Source organism: Dama dama, chromosome 27 (genome assembly GCF_033118175.1).
Source record: "Dama dama isolate Ldn47 chromosome 27, ASM3311817v1, whole genome shotgun sequence".
NCBI classification, from domain to species: domain Eukaryota; kingdom Metazoa; phylum Chordata; class Mammalia; order Artiodactyla; family Cervidae; genus Dama; species Dama dama.
In genome coordinates, this window is record NC_083707.1 from 23,018,940 (window position 1) to 23,027,362 (window position 8,423).

General features: G+C 40.3%; 1 long non-coding RNA gene across 1 annotated transcript; it reads right to left on the reverse strand.

The window, feature by feature from the left end:
* Nucleotides 1–5,809: 5,809 nt before the first annotated feature.
* Nucleotides 5,810–8,174, reverse strand: LOC133047717 (uncharacterized). The gene is made up of 3 exons (XR_009690818.1): nt 8,014–8,174; nt 6,605–6,732; nt 5,810–5,859 (listed from the first exon to the last, which is right to left on the reverse strand). It is a non-coding gene; the product is annotated as an uncharacterized LOC133047717 (long non-coding RNA).
* Nucleotides 8,175–8,423: the final 249 nt, after the last annotated feature.

Sequence of the window (8,423 nt, forward strand, 5' to 3'; positions counted from 1 at the left end):
CTCCCTCCCTCCCCACCCCCCAACTCCACACAGAGGATCCCGGGGCTTCCTTGCAGCATAATCAAAACCCTTCCTGGGAATCCACTCACCAGACCGCTGGTGAGACCAGGCACAGTGTGCAACTTCTGCCCCCTAGGAAGCAATCTCATTAGTAGGCAGTTTAAACCACTTATAGGGGCTTCCCAGGTGGCGCTAGTGGTAAAGAACCCATCTGCCAGTGCAGGAGACATAAGAGACATGGGTTCTATCCCTGGGTCAGGAAGATCCCCTGGAGAAGGGCATGGCAACCCACTCCAGTATTCTTGCCTGGAGAATCCCATGGACAGAGGAGCCTGGTGGGCTACAGTCCACAGGGTCACAAAGAGCTGGACACTATTGTAGTGACTTAGCACGCATGCGTGTAAACCACCCATAGGTCCCTGTTTTGTCAGGTTTCTCTGGTTTTTTCCTTCTGTCATGGAGTCTGACGCTCAGGCCCCTTCCCCTTCAACCTCTCCTACAAACGCCTGGAGTTTCAGGTTCTGGCCCATCCTTCAGCGAGTTCCCTGCTTCCCCAGTAAAGGAAAACATCATCATGTTAAGACCCATGGTGGTAAGTCATGTTGATAGTGTGTACCTTGATATATGTGATGAGAATAACACTTCACCTCTGTCGTCTTCCTTCCAAAACCCAATAAGCTCACTCTAATTATGAGCAAAACCTCAGACAAATCCCAACTAAACAGCAGTCTCCAAAATAACTTACCAGCACTCCTAGAAACTGTCAAGGTCATCAAAAACAAAGGAAGTCTGAGAAATTGTCACAGTCAGGAGGAGCCAAAGGAGACATGATGATGAAATGTAACACGGTGTCCTAAATGGGATCCTGGCGCAGAAAAGGACATTAAGCAAACAATTAGGGAAATCTGAATAAGTTTTGCTGTTCAGTCACTAAGTCACGTCCAACTCTTCGCAACCCCATGGACTGCAGCACGCCAGGCTTCCCTGTCCTTCACCATCTCTCTTAAGTTTGTTCAAGTTCATGTCCATTGAGTTGGTGATGCTATCTAACCATCTCATCTTCTGTCACACTCCTCTCTTTTTGCCTTCAATCTTGCCCAGCATCCGGGTCTTTTCCAATGAGTTGGCTCTTGTATGGAGGTTAGTTAATAATAATTCATCAATATAGGTTCATTAATTCTAGCAAATATATATAAATGTAACACACAAAGTTAATAATCAGGGAAACAGCATGTGGGCTGTGTGGGAACTCTGTGTATGATCTTTACATTTTTTCTGTGAATCTAAGACTATTCTAAAAGAGAAAGCTTATTTAAAAAAAAACAAGGCCTTTTTTGAAAAGTCATTCTACAACCCCTAATACAGCAACAGCTGCTGAATCCTTTATTACTAAAGAAAATCTTACTTATGGATTCTAAATGCTGCCTTTCAAACTACTAAAGTGACACTTTATCATGCCTATATCAAAGATATTGTTTTTCCAGTAGTCATGTACGGATGTGAGAGTTGGACCATAAAGAAAGCTGAGTGCTGACGAATTGATGCTTTTGAACTGTGGTGTTGGAGAAGACTCTTGAGAGTCCCTTGGACTGTAAGGAGATCAAACCAGCCAATCCTGAAGGAAATCAGTCCTGGGTGTTCATTGGAAGGACTGATGCTGAAGCTGAAACTCCAATACTTTGGCCACCTGATGGGACGAGCTGACTCATTAGAAAAGACCCTGATACTGGGAAAGATTGAAGGCAGGAAGAGGAGGGGACAACAAGGATGAGATGGTTGGATGGCATCACCAACTCAATGGACATGAGTTTGAGCAAGCTCTGGGAGTTGGTGATGGACAGGGAAGCCTGGTGTGCTGTAGTCCATGGGGCCGCAAAGAATCAGACAAAACTGAGAGACTGAACTGAACTGAAAGTATCACTAGTACTAAATGAAAACTCACCTACTTTAGCCTTATTTGTAGTTTAGTCACCAAGTTGTATTCAACTGTTTTGCGACCCCATGGACAGTAAGTAGCCTGCCAGCCTACTCTGCCCTACTCAGCCTATTCATGGGATTTCCCAGGCAAGAATACAGGAGTGGGCTGACATTTCCTTCTCCAGGGAATCTTTCTGACCCAGGGTTCAAACCCTCATCTCCTGCATTGGCAGGCAGATTCTTTACTGCTGAGCCACCAGGGAAGCCCTTAGCTTTCTTTATTTCTATTTTAAGTATCTACTATATACTCCAAAAGGACTATTATTACTATGTCCTTTAAAAATTCTGATTAGACTTATTTCTGATTCAGAAAGTAATATATTACTTGGTAAGACTTGAAAAGAAACTGTTGGCAAAATTGTTCCTCCCATAAAAAATAGTACTATTTGCAAACTTCTGTTAAAAGTATTTTTGGAAATGACTCAGAATGCTTCCTGACTCCACCACATTCTACCTTGTAGAAACTGTGATAACAAAGCAGTAATTTCCAGTAATAGCTAGATGGCTTACATCCCAATAAGATGATTCCATATCTTATTGTGCAAATTTGAAATCTGTTCTTTCTTGGAGCAATTTGTGAAGTTATGAAAGCATGTTATTCTGATTTCATCCATCATATATTTCTTTTGCTGTTGTTGTCTTATGGAGAATGGGAGGATTTGAGAAGGGGAGAGAGGTGTTATCAAGTAGGAAATTGTGGAGAAGCTTTTCTTGTTCTCTGAAGAAATATCTCAAACATAGTATTAGTGTCTTGGTTTGCTTGAGAGCCCCTTAAACAGCAAGGAGATCAAACCAGTCAATCCTAAAGGAAATAGTCCTGAATATTCATTGGAAGGACTGATGCTGAAGCTGAAACTCCAATACTTTGGCCACCTGATGTGAAGAACTGAGTCATTGGAAAAGACTGTGATGCTGGGAAAGATTGAAGGCAGGAGGAGAAGGGGATGACAGAGGATGAGATGGTTGGATGGCATCACCGACTTGATGGACATGAGTTTGAGCAAGCTCTGGGAGTTGGTGATGGACAGGAAGGCCTGGTGTGCTGCAGTCCTTGGGGTCATAAAAAGTCAAACATGACTGAGCGACTGAATTTCTTGCCTATGTGTGGCACAGAACACATTATCATACCACCACGACATCAAGTTATGAAAGGCTTTGTAAAATAGAAAACAAATGGACTGGCAAATGCCTTTGAAAAACTGCAGTATGGACCATGAACCCTGTCATACAGTCCTGCCCCACCACTGAAATCCCAGCATCTGTTGGTTTTGTTTCACCTGCCATCTTTTCAGCTCTCTTGTCTTTTGATCAGTTTGCTCACGTCCCCTCCACTGGCAACTAGTGATCAAAGGAGTCCCAGTTTAAGCAAAATCTGACCAGTCTGCTCATACTTGGAGTTCTTAGCACGGCTTACCTTCATGAAACAAAAATCTTCAGTCACCCAAAGCCTTCGGTGGCTCCACATTGGCTGCTCACATGGCACAAGGTCATCCTGAGACAGGCTTGGTTCCACCACCGTTCTGTAAACTCTGCCAAATGTTTGCACACAGGTCCACTCCCATGGGGATCAAGCAGGGGGAGTGACTGAGACTATTTCCATCATGTCTCAGCACCAGGCCTGACACGGAAGTGAGAAGTCTAGACTTGCAGGCTGACGGTCGGGGTCTGAGCTCACACCTTTACTTACTAGACAGGGGAAGGACAGGTTACAGGAATGCTCAGAAACCTTAATGTGCTCATCTGAAAATGATGGTTAAAATCCTTGTGTGTTGCAGAGCTTGTGTGCAGTTTTATGTAATTGTGATTTGTGAAGTGCTACAGATGTGAAATGCCTTTAGTCCTCACAGTATAAAGTCTACACAAGATGCTTCCTGAGCAAGCTGAGGTAAGGTGCAAGCAGTTTCAGAACTGTTGGTTTCATCATGACATTAAAAATGTAATTCTTCAGGCCTTTCATGCCACTTGGCCCTACCAATTGAATATTAAAAAGGATATTGAGAAAACCATGGCTGATTGGCCTTTGCAGAAATGTTACCGGAGATGTAGGCTTCATTGTTGGGCAAGAAAGCTCTTGAATTGGTCAGGGCCAGACGCAAACTTCACAATCTGTCCACCTATCCATCGAAGAGAGAGAAAAGATAGGTAGGACTTGACAAGCTCTTTCAAAGGTCCAAGCCTCTGGGGCGGGAGAGTGGGAAGCTGGTAGAAGTGGCTGGGCCCCTCTGCCACTAACCAGTCTGTGGTTGTCACCAGAGCTGTTCAGTCTTTTCATTCTCTGAATGGTATCTTTCAATAAACTGAGCTTTAATTTTTCTTTTATTGATCACTATTTTTCTCATACTGTTAGTGGGGTTTTTGTGTGTGTGTCCTTAGAAACCTTTGCCTACCTTGAGGTCATGAAGATATTTTCCTATGCTCTCTGCTAAAAGCATTTTGGTTCCCTTTTTTATTCAGATTTGTTATCATCTTGAATTAATTATGTTGAGTATGATGGTGGGGTTTAGATAAACGACATGTACCCATCATTATGGTATCACACAGAGTATCTTTGTTGCCCTAAAACCCCTCTGTGCTATGCCTATTTGTCCCTCCCCTCCCCCACAACCCCTGGCAACCACTGATCTTTTTCAATGTCTCCACAGTTTTGCCTTTTCTAGAATGTCATACAGATGGGCTCACATGCACTATGCAGCCTTTTCCAGGTTGGCTTTTTTCACTTACTAATATGCATTTAAAGTCCCTTCATGTCTTTTTTTTTTTTTTGGCTGAGCTGAGTCTTCATTGTGGTGTACAGGCTCTCTCTTTTTTTGCTGCACACAGGCTTTTGTAAAAAATCATTTAGCCATCCTCGTGGGTGTGAAGCGATACCCCGTTGTGGTTTTGGTTTGCATTGCTCTAATGACTAATGATGCTGAGCACTTTTTCATTCACCCATTGGCCAATTGTATATCTTCGTTGGGAACCGTCTGTTCAAGTCCTCTGCCCATTTAAAAAATTGGGTTCTTATCTTTTTGCTGTTGAGTTATAAAGTTCTTTAGATATTCTGGTTGCTAGACTTTTATCAGATACATGATTTGCAAACATTTCCTCCCATTCTGTAGATGGTATTTTTCCTCTCTTGATAATGTTCTTTGGTGCACAGAACTTACAAAATTTTGATGAAGTTCAATTTATCTCTTTTGCTGTTGATGCCTGGGTTTTGGTGTCATATCCAAGAAATCACTGCCGAATCCAACATCATGAAACATTTCCTTTATGTTTTCTTCTAAGAGTTGTAAAGTTTTACCTCTTACATTTAGGTCTTTAATCCATTTTGAATTAATTTTTGTATATGATGTGAGGTAAAGGCCCAACTTTATTCCTTTGTATATGGATATAGTTTTTCTAACGCTAATTGTTAAAAGGGCTTCCCTGGTGGCTCAGTGGTAAAGAATCCGCCTGCCAATGCAGGAGACGCAGGTTCGATCCGTGGGTTGGGAAGATTGCCTGGAGGAGGAAATGGCGACCCACTCCAGTATACTTGCCTGGGAAATCCCATGGACAGAGGAGCCTGGTGGGCTACAGTTCATGGGGTCGCAAAGTCAGACACGACTTAGTGACTAAGCAACAACAATTGTTAAAAAGCCTGTCCTTTCCACATAAAGTGCCCTGACCCTTGTTGAAAATCAACTGACCATATATGCAAGGGTTTATTTCAGAACTTTCTACTCCATCCATTGGTGTACATATCTACTCTCATGTCAATGCAACACTTTTGATTTCAATGGCTTTTTATTAGGTTTTGAAATCTGGAAATGTGAGTCCAGCAACTTTTATCAAGATTATTTTAGTGAGTTGGAATTCCTTAAGAATCCATCTGAACATTCAGCTGCATTTCTATTTCTGTAAAAAAAGAAAATGCATTGGGATTTTAATAGGGATTGTATTGAAACTATGTTGCTTTTGGGGAGTGCTGTCATCTTAACAATATTAAGTCTTCCAATACATGAAAATGAGATATCTTTCCACTTATTTAGGTTCTTCCTTTCTTTGGACAATGTTTTATAGTTTTCAGTCTGTAAGTCTTATGCCTCCTTGGTTAAATTTATTTCTAAGTATGTTGTTTCATTTTATGCTACTTTAATGGAATTGCTTTCTTCATTTTGTTTTCAGGTCATTCATTATTACCTTGATAAGCATGATTCCAATACCCCCATAAACATAATTCCAACATCCCTCAATCTGACCCATTTTGTCAAATGGTATTTTTTAATTTCACTTTTAAATTTTGCACCATATAGAAATACAATTTATGTCTGACCTTGCCAAATTAGTTTATTATTAATTTATTGTAGTATACAGGTTTATTATTTATTTATTATTAGTTTATTGTTAAATTATTAATTTGACCTTGCCAAATTCACTCACTAGTTCCTGACAGCTTTAATTCTTTCTTTCCAGTTTATATGCCTGTAATTTTTTTGCCCCATTGCCCCAGTGAATAGTGATGTCCAGTGCCATGTTGAAGAGAAGTGAGAATGGACAGCTTTGCCTTGCTTTCCCTCTTAAGGTGAAAATTCCAATATTTCATCATTATGTATGGTGTTAGGTACAGGACTTTTAGTGGCGATAGTGGTAAAGAACCCACCTGCCAATGCAGACGACTCGAGAGACATGGGTTCGATCCCTGGGTCAGGAAGATTCCCTGGAGAAAGGCATGGCAACCCACTCCAGTATTCTTGCCTGGAGAATCCATGGACAGAGGAGCCTGGTGGGCTACAAAGAGTTGGACACGACTGAGACAATAGCATGCACACACGTCAGGCTGAGTTTTCTTTTATTCCTAGTATGCTGAGAGTTTTTATTATGAATAGGTATTGAATTTTGTAGACTGCTTTTCCTGTATCTACTGAGTCAGTCATATGATTTTTCCACTTTATTCTGATAATATGATGAATTATATCGATTAATATTTTAAAAATAAATAGCCTTACATTCCTGGGGGGAAAAAATCCTAGTTTTTGGTCATGCTGCATTATCCTTTAAAGAATGCTGGGTTCAGTTTGCTAATATTTTGTTAAGGATGTTTGTGTCTATGTTCAAGAGGAATATTGGTCTGTGGCTTTCTCTTCTTGTAATGTCTTTGTCTGGTTTTGGTATTAGAGCTGGCTGGCCAAAAATTTTAAAAATTGGGAAATGATTTTCTCCTCTATTCTCTGAAACAGTTTGTGTATAGTTGGCATAATTTCTTCCTTACAAGTTTGATAGAATTTACCAGTGAAACCATCTTTGACTGAAGTTTTCTTTACAAAAGGTTTTTAATTGCACATCCAATTTTTTAAATCAACATCAGATTTTCTATTTCTTCTTATGTCAGTTTTGGTAAATCGTGTTTTTCAAGAAATTTTTTCCTTTTAATCTAACTTAGTATTTGCTAATGATAGCCCCTCTTTATTCCTGTTGTTTGGAATGTGTGTTTTCTCTCTTGCTACCCTACTCAATCTGGTGTTATTTTCTATCAGCCTCAAGTAAATTGTTTAGCATTTCCTGTCATGTGAATTTGCTAGAGATGACTCAGCTCTTATTTATCGAAAAATGCTTTTATTTTGCTTTAATTTTACAAGATATTTTAGTATAGTTTATAATTCTAAATTGCCAGAATTTTTCTTTCAACACTTAAAAGATCTCGTTCCTTTATCTTTTGGCCTTCATTATTTCTGATGAAATGTACAGCTTAATTATGTATGTGTATCATGTGTCTTTTTTCTTCTGGCTCTTTTTGAGATTTTTTTTTTTCCTTTAATTTATTGTCAGCATTTTGATTACAAAGTGACTGGGTGTGACTTTTTTATATTTATTTTGCTTGTGACTTGCTCAGTTCTGGGTCTGTGGGTTTATATCTGTTTTCTTTTGTTCAATCATTTAAAAAGCTTGGCTGCCTCCTGCCCACATGGTCTTCCTCTAGTGCAGGTCTGCTCTTCTATCTCCTACACCAGACAAGGTGTTTGCCTCAACTGGGGCTATTGGTTCAAAAGTGGGTGAGGGGTTCATTCCTACCTGAAATTCAGTGAATCAGGGCTTCCTTGCATCTACAACCTATTCACCAAATGATTCTTCACTCATGTAGATTTATTTTGCTCTTAGCATGGTAATGAAGGCCTTCTTCTTCTCATTCACCATAATCCTGAAAAAAAAAAATTCAGGATTAAAAAACTAATTTAAAAAATTATTCCTGTTCCCTCATTCTCTATATTAATACATGAGAGATTATACTTCCTACCTCATAGAAGTGACGTGTGGCCATGTGACTTCATTGACCAATGAAATGTGAAGTGTGACTGTTGCTGGGTAGGATAGTTAAGCCTGTGTGTGACTGGACACGGTCACTGCCCTCTGTGTGGTAAGCTGAATAACGTCCCTCCTCCCCAAAGACGTCCTCTTAGAGCCTGCATGGGTGCTGTGATAAG